The sequence below is a fragment of the Rhea pennata genome, chromosome 25 (genome assembly GCF_028389875.1).
Source record: "Rhea pennata isolate bPtePen1 chromosome 25, bPtePen1.pri, whole genome shotgun sequence".
NCBI lineage: Eukaryota > Metazoa > Chordata > Aves > Rheiformes > Rheidae > Rhea > Rhea pennata.
This window is the reverse complement of record NC_084687.1, coordinates 7,736,477-7,753,647: the sequence shown is the minus strand read 5'-3', so window position 1 is coordinate 7,753,647 and position 17,171 is coordinate 7,736,477. Positions and strand designations below refer to the sequence as shown.

At 52.6% G+C, this 17,171-nt stretch overlaps 1 long non-coding RNA gene across 1 annotated transcript; it reads right to left on the bottom strand.

The window, feature by feature from the left end:
* Window positions 1-331: 331 nt before the first annotated feature.
* Window positions 332-11,905, bottom strand: LOC134150900 (uncharacterized). The gene is made up of 3 exons (XR_009960737.1): window positions 11,753-11,905; window positions 3,940-4,048; window positions 332-787 (listed from the first exon to the last, which is right to left on the bottom strand). It is a non-coding gene; the product is annotated as an uncharacterized LOC134150900 (long non-coding RNA).
* Between the last annotated feature and the right edge of the window lie 5,266 nt (window positions 11,906-17,171).

Below are 17,171 nucleotides of genomic sequence, written 5' to 3'. Positions count from 1 at the left end.
GCACTGGCAGGACACCTACCTCTAAAGTGTGTGTTTTGTTTTGTTTTTTACCCTTTCCTCTCTCTGGTGAGTCCTGCTAGACAGACAAAAATGCTGCTAATGACTAGGTCACTACAAACTGCTGCACGAAAGCGGTTTCAGTTAAAAAGGAGGCGGTGTGCAGGGGCGAGAGACAGCAGAGATAGAAGACACCAAATGTCTTCCGGCCCTGGAGCTGCTTAGTTGGCCAGGTGCATTTAGATCATGGTCCAGAAGCAGCTCATCTATAATTATGAAGTTCTATTTTAATTCATTTTTAAAAGTAATTGTTGCTTGAAACATAAAGAAATAGATTTTTCTAGATTTTTTTTCTTTGGCAGTGTTTACATAGCAATACATGGCATGCTAGGCCAAAGCCTTATTAATACTCCATTTTTTTGTTATTAATAGTAAAAAACTCTTTCAGAATAAATGGGATATAATAGCAGCTTCATAGGTCTGTGATTATAATTTATCATTACCATTTAGAGCTTGTTTCTTTTGTAGTCATTAATGAATAATGGCAATGTAATAATAATCTTCAAAGATCACTAGTCCAGCACCAACCTTTCCTCTGACTTATAATCAAGATGTCAAAATTGATCTCCCTTTCAGAAAGCAGAGACTTTCTTTGCTGATGGACTCCAAATTTTATGCTACAGATACTAATTCTTAGCTTCCACAGCTCGGCTCGACTCACTGCAAAAGACAGTGTGGTGGAGTATCCGGTTCTCCATTTTTCAGCATCAGGCTTTTAAAATCAGCTTCACTAAGAAAAAAGGAAAAGAGAGTGACCTGTTAGCAGAGGGCCTGCAGATGACTTTTAGGCACTATTTGTTACCAAAAATAAGGCTGGAGAGCTGCCACAGTCTTTGCTGCTCGGCAGAACATGCCGCCCTCCGTTTGCAGGTGCATAAAAATCAGCCCCAGGAAGGACATGCAGAAGTACCTTGAGGACCCACCAAAAGCAGAGGACAAAAAAGCATGCCCCAGCAAGCTGCTGCAGCCTGCCGCAAGGCTGCTGCGGGAATTACCCGCGGAGCCGAGGGGTTCCCGGGCGCCGTGCTCACCCGCAGCGCTGCCGTCGCCACTTCCAGCAAGGCCCGTGGGCGGCAGCAAAGCAGATGTCCTCCCAGACACCCTCAGCCAATTACACACTCACGTCCTCTCGCTGCTGCTCATGCATTTTTACTACTAACAGATTTCTCAGCTGACAACACGCTGCCGAATGCATTACTCGATCTAGCTCGCCAAGTGCCGTGGCTGCGGTCTCCACACATCACTGTCCCTGATGTGGCCAGAAAACCTGGGATTCACTCTGCAGTGCTGGAGCTGCCAGCACCGTTGGGGGCAGAGCCAGCTGCAGCAGCCAGCGCGGTGTGGCGCGGCACGGCTCCCTGTCCCAGCGCCTTTCCTGGCGCTGGGAATTTGTCCTGGTTTCCCCAAAAGCCAGGTGGGAGGTGGGCAAGGAGGAAGCTCCTGTCCCGGGCCTGGTATGCCCATTGCACTGCTGCCACCACGCTATGGAGACACTACGGCCACAACCGATCCCTTTCTCCATTTCCCCATGTGCACCAGGAACACTGCAATTACCTCCGCATCTCACAGGGCCTGTGAAGCTTAATTAATCTGCAGCTTTCAGGGCTTTGTGCTCTCAAAACAGTGCATGTTCAGTCCCTTCATTACTGCAGACTTAACAGCGTTATTTATTCGCGTCGGGGCTGTCCGTGCAAAGCCTGGCTGGTGCCAGGTTCCCACATGGATGCCGAGGAGGGCTCGGCCGTGGGGACGCGGCGGCACCTCTGCCTGCCCAAGGACGCGACCATGCAGCAGGCTTGATGCAGGGCTGGGTTACAGCAGAGGCGTGACCCGCAGGCATGGTGCAGGGACACGTGCACCTGCCGTGGGGTGTTTCAGCTGCATGGCCGGCCCAAGCGACAGCGCTGTCCGGAGGCCGTGCAGGGCCAGGGGGTATGCCCATGGAGGCAATGCTGGACTGGGGCTTATCGGAGGCAGCCTTCATGCTTAGCTGCTTATTAAAGACCTATCGAGACAAAAATTAAACAGGCCATTAAGCAGCGCTCCAGTGGATTAATGTTACTCTGTCTCCCTTACGCTGCAGGATTTCAGAATTCCTTTGAAGTTTGGGTATTAGAAAATCACTTTCCAAGCCACATAACTTCAAGCTTTAGATGTTTCCTAACAATTCTGTGGTTGAAGGAACAGCTGACTAATCCTTTAGGGTTTAATGAGGTTAACTAACATGCACAGCTTTGTAGGAGACCTGTAGGTGGTATTTTGGTGGTGAACATGAAAAACAATGACAGTAAGTAACTTTCTGTAAAGAGCCGTTATGGGAATGCAGCACCATTTCAAAAACTTTTGCAGAAGCTTCGTTTTACAGAGAAGGGTTCTGGTCTCCTTAAACTGTAACAATAATAACACACAGTGCTCTTTGCATGTGATGCTCGCATAAGTCAATGGGATTACCCATTTCTGTGCTCTAGGTTAATTTCTGGTCTATAAATACTGAGTTTGGTCTCTGGCAGTCAAGGAAACCTCCTCCTGCATGCCGGCAGAGTCACAGCAGCATTTTGCTAGCGGCCAGTGGCTTTCGGCATCAGGTTCAGTCACAGAGCGCATCCAGTCCGGGCCGGGGGCCCGCTGAGCCCCACCTGCCGCTTCCCACCCTCTGGCCCCGGGGCCGCCCGACCGGAGTGTGTGGCCCAAGCCGGAGCAGCCGCCGATTTGTCTGCCCGTTATGGAGCACTGCAAAGTCCCTGCGCTTCACAGCGATGACTGAGTGATGAACTTAATTTGATATTTACAGTAGAAGCCAAAGTTGCACATAACGAGTTGACACATAAATTCATTAGGATGCAATTACAGTGATCAGAACTTAGGCTACCCAATTATTTTTAGAAAGAACATGTAATTAACTGCAGGTTCACGTCAAACGCTGCCTGGTGCCATGAATCAGGTTCAGAGAACTGGCTTGCCGAGGAGAAACCTGGTGTTGTTTTTCTCCGAGCTGGGAGACGGCACACGGATGTGGAGCCGCAGTGGCCCAGGGAGCGGCGGGGCGGCTTGTGGGCGGAACACCGCTGAGCGGGGAGAGGCGAGCAGCGGTGCCAGCAGCCCCACGCGGGGCGTCCCGTCCGCTGCCCGTAGGCCGTCGGCGGGGAGGTGCCGCTCCGCGAGGGGCGGCCGCAAACACCCCGGGACAGGGGAGGTACCTTGCTTTCGGTGGCAGGGCAGTAAGGGTGCGGGAATCGCATGGACCAGAGGACTGCCTGCAGTGCTGACTCCGGAGCTCCCGGGAACGGCCCGGGTGGGGGGCGGGCGCAGAAGGAACCCGCCGCTTCTCGTATACCGGCCCCTTTCCTATCTGTAGGGACTAGTCTGGAGGGAAGGGATAGGCAGGCTGTGAAGCTGTGGAAACCCCTGAAGTGCTTTCCTAGCCAAACACTCATTAACAGTAGAGGGCTGCTGAATCCTCCAGCAGAAAATGGCTCTTTGCCCAAAGAGCCTCATCGCTTCCAAGCTGCTGCTGCTCAGTTCTCACTTCCACAAAGATGTCTGAGCCGCGACTCGCAGCGCAGGCTCCAGGCTCGCTTCCTAACGCACGAGGAAGAGCCGCGCAGCCCGGCTGTGCCGGCCGCTCGGGGGGCACCACACCGGCATCGGTACCGCTGCTCCCGCTCTGCTGCTGCCTTGTGACGAGCGCCATCAATATTTATGATTTATGATAGCTGCTTTGGAATGATCTCTCCGTGACAGCTCACAGACCATCGCAGCGCTAGAGGAAAATAAAACTGTGTAAAGCTCTTTACCTGTTGCTCATTTATAACTCTCTCCTTCAGCTCACAGGAACCAAGAGACAGAAGCAAGGGCAGCTATATGGAAGCACTGTTTTCTCACCTTTTCCTCCATCGCTGAATTATTTCATGGGAAGACTTCGTTTAATAATAGCAGCAGAAGATTCAATTTGTCAATTAATATCTCAGGCATCCCAAGACTTTCACAGATCCTGAAAAAAAATGCAGCACAAGAGTAACAATCTTTTACACAGTGATAGCCAGGCTGTTGGTTAGGGGCTGTATGTGAAAAAAGAAAGAAAAAAAAAAAACAAGTATTTCAGGACTGATTGAGTGCATAAGGCAGGAGGACTGTGTGGGCGTGAGCAGTGAATAGGGCTTGGGAGATGTGCTGCAGAGTGCCGTGCACCCCAGCGAGAGCGCGGTCCGGGCCTTGGTCCCTGCGCTGCTGGGGGCGCAGGCGTCCTCTCTCCCCACTTCTCGGTCCCATCTGTTTGTTTAGCAAGAAGGTGTTTGCACTGCAGCTGATCTTCCTACATCTTATTTGCAAATGGACTTTTAATGGACTGTAATCCAAATAATGAATAACGAGCGTTTACACTGCAATATTTGGGTTACTGTGGAGAGCTTTAATGAAAGCCTAAATAGTAACTGACTTGATAAAAATAAGGTTTGCAGTGCAGCGCTGCTGGCAGCTCAGGCACATGGGTGAGCGCCCTGCGGGGACATGCTGCCATGCAGCGTCCCAGCGAGTTCTCCAACATGTAACTTCCTCTTGGGCTTAGAGTAATCACCTTATTACAGCAAGGTGGTGCAATGCTGGATTTCATTCACCTTTTGCAGTGGTGGCAGGGCCAGCTGGGCTGGCGGCAGGTGCCACCCTGCCAGGAGGACAGAGCCAGCGCACCACAGACCGTGGGGGCTGGCCGGGGAAGGGGAGTAGGAGCGGGCCGGCCCCCAAGCAGCGCTGGGGCCACCTTGCAGCCAGCCCCCGCGCTCAGCACAGCAGGAGTGCTCCAGGGCACTGCACCGCGCACTGGCCGGCGAGCCAGCCCCACCGGCTCCGAACGATTTACACACCGCTAACTCATGTACTTCCCTGCTGCATAATTCATGCCATTTGAGCAGCAAATAAAAACTTCACAACTGCTAATGTGCAAGTGCTTATTAATATGGAGACTGTCAGAAAGACCTTTGATTTGGAAAGGGCTTTTGAGAAAGAGCCAAAATCTTTTCACTGTAAGCACATTTTTTGCACTGTTGCCTGGTAGGTAACCGGCTCTAAGCTACTCTCTGGTGGCTGCTGAGTTACTTCTTCATCACAAAGCCCCCGAAGAACTTGGAGCATTGCAGAAACAGAAGTAAATAAACAGATCATTTCCTTGCATGAAGCTGTTGTGCTGCGTCGTTCCTATTCCTCTCCTTCACTGTGCAGTAAATCACACACACAGAAAAGAGATAAGAGCATTCATTCTCACGAGTCACACAGATAGGATGAAAAACAAGTTTTAAGTCATGTTCTGTGCAAGGTTGTTTATAATGCCTGCAACTATTTTTAAACCTGGGAAATAAAGGGCTGCTAGCCACAAAGAGCTCGCTGCCAGGTGATAGGAACGGACGTCCAGCCCCTGGCGGCGGCACAAGGACGTCCGCAATGAGGCATCGCGCCACGTCCTGCCGCATGGCCGAGAACTGGCTGCAATCGCCTCCCGGGCAAACAGCTCTGCGCGCCCTCTGCTAAGGTGACAACGCTCGCGACAGCTTCGCGGGGACAACGTCGCCGCAAAAACCCTTCCCCAAGATGCTCTCCAGGATGAAGAGCTGCGGAGGTCCCCAGAGCCGGACGGGGCCTGTGGAGGTGCCCAGGAAGGGCTGCGGGTGGCAGAAACACTCTGGCTCCAGCTCCGCTTCGGCAGCGGCGCGAGGCAGGATGGCCGCACAGCCCCCTTCCACCTCCGTCTCCACGTTGCAAAAGCACCAGCGCAAATTAACTCTCAGGTGCTGACAGCAGCTATTTTGAACAGCCTCCTACATGGGGAAAGCGAGAAATAAATTCCCAGAGCCAGCATTTCTATTGCCAGCGTTTTGGAGAGATTTGAGGCTCCCGGGATCAGGCTACAGGGCACCTCTGAGTGCCCTGGCTGCACTGCAGCTCCGTAACGAACCTGCCCACAGCCCCTGCAAAAGCAGCTCCGGCCACTCGGCCGTGGCACGGTGTGCTCCTGCCACCGCATCCGTCCCTTGGAGCAGGACATTTCACCTTATCCCAGGATCAAGGGCTGTTCAAGATCTGCTCTGTCATTTCCCAGAGGTTTCATATGTGATCATCAAATGGAAAGGGATTAAAAGAAGAAATGAATGTCATAAATATCTTAAACAAATGAGATCTATAAATGTTTCCCTGGTACTGTTAGCCTACCATCAATATATATAACTTTATTTAAATAATAAGTTAACAACTTTTGCCTGTAAATTAAAGTATCTTATTGAAATGTATGCTGATTACAAGGCAAATACCTTTGTTCTAATTATCTTAATTACAGGCTTTTAATGGCAAGAAGCTGTAGAAATAAAAACATACGTAAATGACAGCTTATAATGATGATAACTGCACCTGCTAGCACTTTGGCTGGGCTGTCGGGGTAATTAATGCATTGATTGCTGCTGACTGAGGGGAGAGCAGTGCCTGGCTGAGGAACGTGTGTGCACATGCTGGTTGCAGGAAGGCACGGCTGCAGCTTGGACAAAGCCGGCTCAACACCCCCCTGCACACAGTATCTGCCCCACGGGGGCAAAGCCAAGGGATACTGCTGTGCAGAGTGAGGAATGACTGCTTGTGCTTTGGCGGGGAGAGCAGAGAAGGTGCCAGTTCCCAGGCTGCCACGTCTCATCCCCAGGAGGCAGCTGCTCCCCGGTGGCTGCAGGAGCCACGTGCCCCCGATCAGGCTCTTACCTGCCTGGTTTTGGTCTCTGGGCCTTGCCACTTCTGACTGGGGGACAGATGCGCATGGGGTCCCTCTGTCTCCTTCGCAAAGGACAGGTAGCAGCTTCCTTCTGAGGTATTTGAGTAGTGATGGAACTCAAACATGCAAAATGTTAAGCCCACTACTCAGAAAAAACCCAGACTCCCAAAGCTGCCTCGTCAAAATGAAAGCAGCAAGGCTTGGGGAGCCACAGCTTTTGTCTTTAAGGTGAGTATTACAAACCTGGCTGAAGACTCCAACAGGTCATTTATCAAAGCTGTGCCCGAGAACGGGGCCTCCCCAGCGCCGCTCTCGAGCTTGCTGTGCTGCAAGGGTGGTTTTTGTCCCAAAGTGTCCCAACGCCTCCAGCTCCAGCTCGGCTTTTCTTTTAGAAAACAGGAGTGCTGCACCTCGCATTTGCTTCTTCCATGGCTGACACACATTTACGGTGGCTAAATCTCAGCAAGAAGTTTAGGAAGACAAGACAAAAAGAGTCTTGTAAGCCTGCAAAAGGATGGCTTTAGTCCTTACATTACAAACAGGGTTTCTCAAATATCATGGGGAATTTTAACTGCTCTCTCAAAAATAAAGTCTTTTTTTTTTAGTGAGACCAGAATTAGCATCCTGAATAACTGTGACATTTTGCACAATCCTGTTGCTCCTGTGGACTGCAAGTGTCCCCCCGGTCATCAAGCACAGCATGGGGCTCTTGTGTCTTGCTTGCTCCCTAAAAACAGGCTCTATCCTTTACTCATAGCTCTGCAAAGTGTTTTGAAGAAAATCAGTTTACTGTGAAAGCAGAAGGGCGAACAGTATTATAACTTTCCCTCAGGTTTCAGGTTGTTTTTCTCTTCTGTCTGGACATATGGATACAGAAAATCTTTAGAGACCTTGAAAGAGAAAATTGCCTCGTTTTGAATTCCTAAACTGATGGTGCATCTAAGAATAGACTCCAAAGGGAGATGCAAGACAAGGGACACAACAGGAATCCACCACCTTTTCTTACTGTGTGATACTCTTGAAAAATATACAGAATGAACAAAAAATAGGAGTAGCCAGTCACGTTGAGGATGTTCGGAGCAATGTGCTATTATGTAAAGCGAACTAAGGAAAGGTTAGTAAATACCACTCCTTCCCTCGGGAGCTGCGCTCTTGCCGGCATCATTAGTATGCTGGCAGGATAATGGATCCTCTTCACTAATGCTCTAGGTTGGAGGCAAATTAAGATGGAAAAGCCAATCCGCTATCTATCTGCATTAGGCACGGCCGACCAGCTCACCTGTCTGGCAGTCGCTGCTGCTACAGAAAGGTTAGGCCTAGAAATACAAAGTTCTTGTCATTAAACCAAGCAAATTCTGTCCTTAGCTGGCAGATAGAATAGGCAAAGGGGCGTCAGAGGTCCACAGGGTGCTTGGATTTCAGCCTTCAAAAAGCTAATGCCAGGAGCTCCTTACAGGAGCGCAGTTTACGAGCTGGGAAGGGACAGACGCAGAAAACAGGTTGGCGGGGCGCTGGAAACCCCCTCCGGCTGCTCCAGGCTTTCCCTGGAGCAGGCCAGGTCTCCTGGCACGGGCGCAAAGCCCTTTTAATAACCAACAGCGCAAACTGCTCTACGAGATTACAGCACCCCCCACACGGCAAGGGTCAAGCACGGACTGTGGCTCCTGTAGCGCGCGGATTTGCTGCTCTCCCACGGAAGAGGGCTCAGGATGTGCAGCATGCGGGGACAAGATGTTTCTCCTGCAACCAAAGGTGAAACCCCGCAGGTGCTGCAATTGGTGCTGCTGGTGCACCCCAAACGGAGACTGTTCCAGGCACGAATCCTGGAGGACACCTTGGTCCCCAAGCAGATTCAGCGTCACGTTATGTGCCAGGCAGCTTTTGCCACGTCTGCCCTTCCTCCTCCCCGGGAGCAGAGGGAGCCTGGAACGGCGCCCAGGCCCTGGGCCGAGGGGCAGTCCCCACGTCTTGCCATGCGTCGCCTCCCCTCTCATCGCAGCTGGAGCAGGGACCTGGCAGGGCGGGAGCCAGCAGGCTGACGCGTCCCCAGGGCTCGCCCCCCAACCAGCTCCTGCAGCCTGCGCCAGGCCCGACACAAAACTGACCCGCCGCAGCCCGAGGAGGGCTTGGGGGCCAGTGGGAGGGGAGGGGAGGCAGCACTTGAAAAGCAGCGTGCGAGTGTTTTGCCTGATGCACGGCTGCTTTTTTGGAGGGGAAAAAAATTCTCTTGCTACCTTCGGTTCTGTGACTAATCTCATGTTCAAGCTGTTGCAAGACACCCCACATGAGCACCCGACCTCGTGGAGCAGCCGAACGGACTTCAAACAGAATCGCTGCCTGTGAAACCTCCAGAGTCGTATCCGCACTCGCACCACCGCCACAACCCACCCGCACGCAACACACCCTCTCAAATCCTGCCTTTAATCTCAGGTTCCAGCAACAACGTTCTCCCCATCCAATTACTTGTCTTACAATTGACATCGCAATATTAAATTCCTAAGAACTAAAGCGCTTTGAAAATATAACCTACTTTAAAGGAGACAAGATTTATGCTAGAAGTATTTACTTTCTAGTCCTTGACACTATTTTTTCCTCTGAGCTTCCTTCGTTGCTGCTCGGAGCTACTGAAACAGCTCATAACCACTGCTCCCTTTGCTCGCTCTGCAGTTAACATACCCCCCCCAGCGTGATTTGAAAGCTTATTGGATACCGTGTTCAGTGCCATCCAGCTATAAAAGCAGGGGTCCAGAAGCGTCGATAAACCTGATTACCGGACGTGCTGTGCACACGAGCCGGCCCGTGCCCAGCCGCCGCCGCCCCGTGGTCCTCGCCGGGGAGCAGTACTGCGGCTCAGGGCCAAACGGATGCAAAACCCCACAGCACCGATGGTTTCCAGCAAGCCCTGCAGCCTTGCCAAGTGCTCCTGCTGAAGTAAAATCATGTTTCACCCCGAATCCGAGCACTATTTCCAGGGAGCACCAGGGGCCCGTGACCTCCTGGGAGAGGATGGAGGAGAGGCAACGGCAGCCAGGAGACGAACCTGCCTTGCTCACGTGATGCCTGCTGACAGACTGCTGCTTCCAACAGTCATTCAGCCAGTCGAGTAAATATTACAGGAAGCGAACAATTTCATGCTCACACAGAGGCTGTTATGCTCGAGAGGCGCACGGCACGTTTCTGTTATCGGGGTGGGGGAGCACCGCGCTGGTGAGCAGGGAGGGGGGCACTGAGGTGCGACGGACACGACCAGCTACCGCCCTGGTGCCCCGAGCAGAGCCCGAGCGCTCCCCGCCTTGGGGAACCCCTCCGGGCAGCAGGTCACCCACGCGGCCGCCTGCGCCGCCCGCACACCTGGCACGCTCGCCCCGGCTTCTCCGACTGCAGCCTCCTGGCTCGCGCAGGGCGTCCTCACGCGCTGGGAATTATGTCAGCACAGACAGAGACGCTATTGACTTATTAAAAGAAAAGAACGCACGTTATGTAAGTCTCCTGCTGTGGTGCAGGCGGTGAGCACGTATCCCTGCGCAGCGGCAACGTGTCCTGCGAGAGCACCAGCACCGCCCGGCAGCTGGTGTTTGGCCGCTTGTTCTTATCCCGCAGGAACAGAAGAGTCCCAAAGTTGGGATTCAGCCCCTCCTGCGGCACAGCAGGCCAACAACCCTGGCGAGGGTCCTGCACGGATGGAAGCGCAGATGGTACACCTAGTACACTATTTGCATTTTGCTCTGAAAACTGTGCAGCTACAGTGTGTCCTTGAAACCCATCTCCTGCCTAGAGGCACTTGAGTGCAGGCAGACCCAGCTTGCCAAGACCTTTTAGCCTCCGTGAAAGCTGAAGTCTAATCCTCTTTCTTCTAGCCGCTCTCGGAGATGCAGAGCCTTCTGCATGCAGCACTCTACAGCCAGCATTAGCGCCACAGACTCATTACTACATAGCTGAAGCATCCAGAAGCAGCTCAAACATAAAATGGGAAATGTTTCCACTGGTGCAAACAAAGTCCTAAGCCAGTGAGGAAGACAGCGGTACTCCTGGTACGCATTTCTACCTGGCCTAGTCTCTAATTAGATATTGCTGCACTAACCTAAATGGAGAGGCATTAACTTTTACTCCTGAAGCAAGGTGCAATTATTTGGGCATAAAAGAACACTAAAGTGGTACTAATTACCCTCTAAAAGATGAACGGAATTGAGCCAGAGAAGCAGAAAATTACCTTTGTGGGAAATCAGCTTTGGAGTTTAAACTGAACCAGCAGCAGTAGCAGGACGGGCGCTACTGAGATTCGGCACTGTTTGTCCTCCTCCACGGCTGAGCAACCCCATCCCGTGCGTTGGCTGCACGGCTGATGAGGCAGCTGGTAGCATGGCTTAGAAAAAAATAAAAAATCTAGTGCCTCCATCTCCTTGGGCAAGGGCCTGATTGTCAGACTTGGGCAAAATTGCAGGACACCAGCAGCCACCTGGCAGCCTGCAAGGGGGAACCTTCGGGCCTAGGGTTAGCCGTGACTGCCCCGTCACACTGCTCTTGGGCCAAGCTGCTGGGAGCACTTACTGCTGCCGGGCACCAGCAGCTTGGCTACATGCTGCTCCTTCTTCATATGCAGCTGCTCTGTACAACATCTGGAGGAAAAATACTTGAAATAACAGCACAGAGAGGCCACAGTACCTCAGCTTCAGCCATGGCAGCTGCAGGGAGTCACAGCTGAGGCAGCGAACACACGCGGGACAAGCTGTCTACTGCGGCTACAGCAGTGCCTGGTGTGATCAACAGCCCCGTCGAGCAGAGCACCGGCACGCGCGCACGCAGCGCGGCGGCGGGGTCGCGACTCACACCATCGCTGCAAACAGAACGCCTCACGCTGCAAGGCCAGCTCAGACCAGAGTCCGCAGGATCCTATTCTGGCACGCGTGGGTACGGCCCAGGAGGAAGCATGCTGTTCCAGGCACGAGCACGAACCTGGTTGCCGATTCAGCGATTCAAAGCCAGCTCTCCCTGTAGCAACTTCCACGCCCTTCCCCTCATTGCGCAAACTGTCCCGCATCTGCAGCACTGACAAATCACTGGCCATGAAAGCCCTGCTCGGGCTGCGGCAGGAAAACCGGAGAGGAGCAGTGAGCGACCATCCCTTCCCACGTGACGTTTGCAGCGCTCGCTGCGGCACTCAGGGTTCCCGCACGCTGCCCCGCCAGCCCCCCCGCCCCGGAGCTGCCCTCGCACAGACCCACGCGCAGCACGGCAGGAGCCACCGGGGCCCGTTTGGCAGTTCAACACAAAGGCAAACACCAGCAAACAGCTTACACGTCACCTTCCCTGACAGGGAGCATGCACAGGACTGTGGGACATTTGTGGAATCGGTTTCTATTTTTAAGTTTAAGACAGACATGTCTGCAGTGGCTGATTCCAGTCTCCCGATACGGAGTGAACGGGATGCAGCCGCCTCCATCAGCCACAGCGCGAAGGTCGCAGCCCTGCTCTCCAAGACGGCCACAGAGGCAGGAGACCAAACAAGAAACCGCATGCATCTGCTGCCTGGCCCGTGGGAGAAGGGCACCTGGCTCGAAGAGGCTTCACCCACCGAGCCAGGGAGCCAGGCCTGGAGGATGCTGAGCTGCTGCAAGTGCTTCGTCTCAAACCCCAAAGCGAAAAACTCATCTTCTCACAATAATTCACAAGTACTCTGACTATCCCATTTTGTTTATTCCTGAAAACTTTCCAGATTTTTAATTAGCTCTTCACTATTCTCTATCCATTTAGCAGTATCCAAGGAGTTTAAAATACTATTTTTGTGTCTATCCAGCAGGCTTCTCAGTACTAGCTCACAGCAATTTGCTGACCAGTAATTGCTTCTGATAGCAGCACATAATTCATCACAGACAAACTCTCCTCATTGCAGCCTGCTCCAAGGTGGACAGCAGCTCTGCAGATGGACAGAAACCCTACATTGCTCATTTCCTGGAAAGATGAAGTTCCTCCAAAGCATTGCACAGATTTGCTGCCAAACAACTGTGCCCCAGCCCAATGCTGCAGCCCTGGGAACGGGGTGTGTGCTAAGCTATTGCCCCTTGATGGCCACGACCATCCCACTGAGGTGCAAAGAGTCCCAGGCCCCAAGAACATGTGGTGGCAGGACTGACAAAGCAAACTAGGATCTGCCCTGAGCTGATTCTCTTGCAGACATTAGAAAATTGGTCCTGATGGCAGCAATCCAGCTGCACTGGAATCTAAGTCATTTTTCTGGCTAAAATCCTTTGGTCTGTGGCTGTGTGAATGTACAAAGCAAGCTGGGGTGTCTGTTGGGGTGCTGGAAAACAAATAGCGCAGCTTCAGAGTGTTGTATGACCAACACAATGTGTGACAGAGACATGCTGCAAACAGCCTCTGTGATGGCCCTTTGCACACCTGCTTTATTTGAATTTTTAGGCTGAGCAGCCAGGGTGATGCGATGCTCTTGCCCTTCAGATGAAGCAGGGCAAGACTCACAGCTGCACCCTGCTCTGCCAGGGCTGAGGAGACACAAAGTCTCCCACACACAAGACAGACCTCCCTCTCATGTCCTGTTTCGGGCTGAACATCCCCAAGAGAATACTTAGGGCTGAGGGCTTTATCCAGTGCAAAACCACCTGCATCCTAGTGCTCCAGGAGCCGCAGCACCATCTGTTCCACTGCAGGCAGGCAACATGTTGTGTCATGCAGCTCCTGGGACTTTTAATGGTAACCAACAATCTGTTCTACTTGAATCTCAGTGTAAGGGCTTGGGACAGGCAGCCAGCTGGGGTCTGAAGCAAGGTGCATACCAGGAGAGCTCTGACACGGCTGGGAACACTTCTGGAAACGAGGGAGAGACCTGGCTCCCTCTGAGCCCCCAAACCTCTGGAGCCTCATGCTTTCTCTACTGCTTTCTGAGTTCATATGTATAAAATCATTACGTTCCCATCAAAGCCACTCCCTGATTTATGCTTATGGGAGAAGCTCATGGAATATGTTGTGGGAACTAAAAATTTTAAAAGGTAATTTGAAAAGTAGCCTAGGAAGCAATGTGCTTCCAGGTGCTGCTGCCACTTGCTCTCCCTGCTGCACAGGACTAGCTGTACCTGCAGTGTAGACTGCTTGCTCCAGCCCTGATTTGAACATCATTTTCATTTACAAGATGTATTATTTACAAGTTTGATACGTACTTAATTTAAAAACAAGATTTATCAGAAAAAAGACTCTGCTTGCTATGGTGCCTTGCAAGAAGTACACCAGAGCATTGCCCTGGGCCTGTGCTGAATATGCAGATTCCTGCCCCATCTGACACCAAACGCTGCTAGAGGCTGAGCCTTGGCCAGGCCACGCTGTCCTGCCCACATCGGTCACCTACCCTCGATGCAGCTGAACCCACCTGGCAAGGTCTGGGAGCGGGACCACTGGGAGGAACTGGAGACCCGGGGAGGGGACTTGCTGCCAGCCCAAGGTACCATCCCAGTCAGACGCCCCCCCCCCCCCCCCCCCCCCGCTTGTGGCAAGTGCTGCAGAAATACCTACAAGTCATTAGTGCAGGGGCATGGCTCTGCAATGCGCTGCCCACTTCACCGTTGACAAAAAAGTCCTGTGAAACAGGGATAAAATTAAACACATCTGTAGACTTTGCAGCATCTCTCACTCAGTCGTACAGGTTGGATTTTTAGGGCACATTTAAATATTCGTTTGTGTGAAGACATCCAGTAAAAGCTGTGGGAAGGTTCACATGTAAGACTTAGAGTTTCAGAGTGATTTTCCTAACGCAGGCACAAGTTGCACGTTCACCCCTGGCACAGCCCGCAGGTACTGTGAAAGCAGCACATTGCTAAGGGCCTACAGACACTGCCGTGGGTGCAAAGGCAGGCGCAGAACTTGGATGTGAGGTTCAGGCTCCCCATGTTGCTAGTGCCACGCAGCAGAGCTGATATCATGGCCCTGTGCAAATCACCAAAGTTGACAAAGTCCTAGCCACAGTCCCACCAAACTTGCACTTCAAGCAGACAAGTCGAGCACAAAGGAAGCCTAGACCAAGAGAATGATCTTCGTAGCACCACAGTCTGTTCAATGCCAGCCAAGATCCCAGATCCTACAGTCAGATCCCAGCCCTTTTGGGTGGCTGCATGGTGAGCCCAAGGGAAGCGGAGGCCTTTCCTGCACTGCAGCATCAGCAGAGCAGGAGAGCAGCTTGCAACACCCCTGTGTTGTCGTGCTGCTTGTGCTGCAAGGGAATGGACAAGCGTTAGCCACATAACAGGCCAACAAGGCAGAGTATGAAACCTGCATGGGAAGATACAGGCACTCCTGCAAAGCTGGATTACACCTCCCGGTGTAATCTCCTGCCCATGGCACACAGCCTGCCCCATGCTCTGGCTCTCCGAGCTGCCCACGTCTGCTGATTGGAGCTGCATTTGCCCTGCTCCTCTGACCTGCTGGCACTTCAGCAACTGAGAAGCATTTTGTCTTTTACACCAGCTGGTAGAAACAGCTCCCTCCAGCAGAACAAAGCTAGAGAAACCGCTCGGGTGCCAAGGAATTTTTAGCAAGTCGTGGGAAGTGTCAGCCGCTTTGCAAAGGTGCAACTGTTCACAAAGAGCGAAAGGTAACTGGAGCTCATCAAAGGAACAAAATCCTCCCTGTGAATGGGACATCACCACGTGGAGGACCACTGTCCTCTCCTTGCCTGGCCCTTCATAGCGCTGTCCCACTGTCCTCACATGATCCCCTCCTTCCTGTACCATTGCGGCTGCCCCTGCACACTGGCCCTTCTGCTGCCTCCAGCTCTCCCACCACTGTGGCTGAAATAATGCCAGAGATCTGTGGTCTGCACCGGGGCAATATAAAGCAACCAAGCCAGACAGAGGAGATGCATGGGAAGATTTTACAAAATGTCCTCTCCCTTAGCTCCTCTGCTCTCTCTGTCCTCACTTAGCATGCATCAAGAGGAGATGCTGTCCCTTCCCCTGGGCTGCATCCGCCTGCCTGTCTCAAAAATTAATGAGGGGTCCTTCACCCCTCTGTCCTACCTATGTGTTAATGCATGGACACGCATACATACACATGCACGTACACACACACACACACACACACACACACACACTTTCTCCCGGCATTTCTAGCCTGCCTACGCAGCCTGGAGCTGGAACGTGCTGTAAACACAGCTAAATATTTAATGTTCGGAGAGAGCGTTTTTCAGATGACCTAGATTTCCTCTCCCCAGACTCCACATTGGGACCAAAGGGGGTTGCATGGGGCAGACACATGGCCACTTCCAGGCATAAAACCCCTCTGGTGAAATGAGCTGGGATAGCAGATCTTCCCATCCTCCTGTCTGGTCTTCCCACGGCTCCTGTTGGAGCCAAAATCAACACACACTTATGGGTGCTGCTTTACGTATTTGCTATGGGAGTGACGGATGAATGATGGCAACAAATACGTCACTGCCCTCGGATGTGAGGGAATGCGGGAGCGGAGCTGGCGGAGCAGCCAGGACCCAGCGCACCCTAGGCCACACGTTGCCTCTGAAACAGCCTATTCCTGCTGCAGGCAATTCCCACACGAGAGGCACCTCCAGAGAGCGGGACAGCTGCCAGCTCCGCAGGGATCACCCTGCCGGCTCCCATGGCCCTGGAGGGAGCGCAAGGGCTGCTGCCCTCCTGCTCCAGCCCTGCCACGCGGTGGAGTTATGTCCTCCCATAGTGGTGCTTCCTTGTCAATAATAAAAGGCAATTTCCCCCAACAGAGCTGGGAGATTATGTAGCTATTTGTGCTCTTCATCTGCTGCCGACAGGATGGGAAGGAGCTTTAATAAGATGTGATTTGACAGTAACGCAACACAACAACAGCATTAAGGGAAGAATAATGGCAAAGGCAGCTGTCAAAAACCTCATGTTCTCTAACCAAGGGAAAGAAATCAAAGCTGTCAGGCTTCAGCAGAGGAGCCAAGGGCGGACAAAAGAGAGGGTAGGATTAAAGTGCAGCAGCCAGGTATCGCCACTTGCCAGAGCAGGAGGGACCCTGGGGGTCCCGTTTCCCGGGACTGGCTGAAATCCTGCCCGGGGTGCCCAGCCTGGGGCCAGCCCGCAGCACCCTGCCCGGGCTCAGCAAGGGCCAGCGAGGGCAGCCAGCCTCTGCTAATCCCGTGGATAATTACGCACAACGGGGCGGCAGAGCTTTGAGAGCGACCTCTCCACTCGGCCCTTGGCCGGAGCAGATGCCGTCGCTGCTAATAACGCCAAAGCTCAGCGCTGCTTGGCTCAAGCCAATTAGACCTGCCCAACTTAGGCTGGCAGGGCAATATTTCCTTTTAACGAGGTCACTGGATTTATGGATGTTTGCATATCCCCCATACTTAATTTGAGCTTGTGCCCAGTAATTC